Source organism: Belonocnema kinseyi, chromosome 3 (assembly GCF_010883055.1).
Source record: "Belonocnema kinseyi isolate 2016_QV_RU_SX_M_011 chromosome 3, B_treatae_v1, whole genome shotgun sequence".
Lineage (NCBI taxonomy): Eukaryota > Metazoa > Arthropoda > Insecta > Hymenoptera > Cynipidae > Belonocnema > Belonocnema kinseyi.
In genome coordinates this window covers 102547589-102548786 of record NC_046659.1, presented here as the reverse complement: position 1 = coordinate 102548786, position 1198 = coordinate 102547589, and the positions used below count along the sequence as shown (strand labels likewise).

General features: G+C 38.7%; 1 protein-coding gene across 5 annotated transcripts in view; it reads left to right on the top strand.

The window, feature by feature from the left end:
• Nucleotides 1–1198, top strand: part of LOC117169247 — a 151171-nt gene that overhangs the window by 144202 nt on the left and 5771 nt on the right. The gene's annotated exons all lie outside the window — the stretch shown is intronic.

The following is a 1198-nucleotide window of genomic DNA, read 5'->3' as shown; positions in this document are numbered from 1 at the left end:
CCCACCCCCTCTTTCCCCACACTTCTTCTAATTGCCTCCCACCATTTCCCATAATTTACTCCCATTCCACACACCTTTATTCTCCCCACTTTTCATACTCTCTCTACTTCATCTAACCTCTTTCCCTTACTTCTCGTAGTGGCTCCCCTGACTTTTCTTACTTCCACATGTCTCATGTCTCATTTAAAGGGGGTTCGTGATTCGAAATAAAAGGAGTAAGACATAAAAGGGGTTTCCGATGCAAGGGGTTCGATATAAAAGGGGTTCGAAATAAAAAAAGTATTCAAGGTAAAAGGGGTTCGGGATACAAGGGGTTGGATGTAAAAGAAGTTTGAGATAAAAAGTGTTTCTTAATAAAAAGAATTTAAATGAAAGGGGTTTGATATAAAAGGGCTTCGAGATAAAGGGGGTTCGAGATAAAAGGGGTTCAAGATAAAAGATGTTCGATATAAAAGGGATTCAACATAAAAAAGTGTTGGAGATAAAAGGGGTTTCAAATAAAAAGAATTCGAAATAAAAGGGGTTAGACATAAAATGGGTTCCAGATACAAGGGGTTCGATATAAAAGGGGTTGGATGTAAAGAAGTTTGAGATAAAAAAGGTTTTTAGATAAAAAGGATTCGAGATGAAAGGGGTTTGATATCAAAGGTATTCGAGATAAAGGGGGTTCGATTTAAAAGGGTTTCGAGATAAAAGGGGTTCGATAAAAAAGGGTTCGAGATTAAAAGGAGTTCGGGATAAAAGAGGTTCGATATAAAAGGGATTCAACGTAAAAAAGTGTTCGAGATAAAAGATGTTTTAGATTAAAAGGATTCAAAATAAAAGGGGTTAGACATAAAAGGGGTTCCAACCTCAAGGGGTCCGGTATAAAAGATTATTATTATTATTACACCATTAAGCCATTTACCTTTCGGGGTAGGCGGGACTCACTCGGCAGGGGAAAGGCGTAGTGTGTGGAAGGGATAGAGATTTTTCAGATTGATCCAGAATTCTCGTGCTATTTAAGTAAATAACACGTTCGTTCCGCAACACTGCTCCGACCCAGATTGCTGATCAATCTCTCTAGAAATCACCCCAAGCGAAGAACTTCACGAACTCGTTATGTAAGGTTCCCCACTTGGGTCCATTAATAGCCAAGGTCTTTGTTTCAGGCGTCATTCATTCTACTGACACTCTTTTTATTAACTATTTGCCGCCA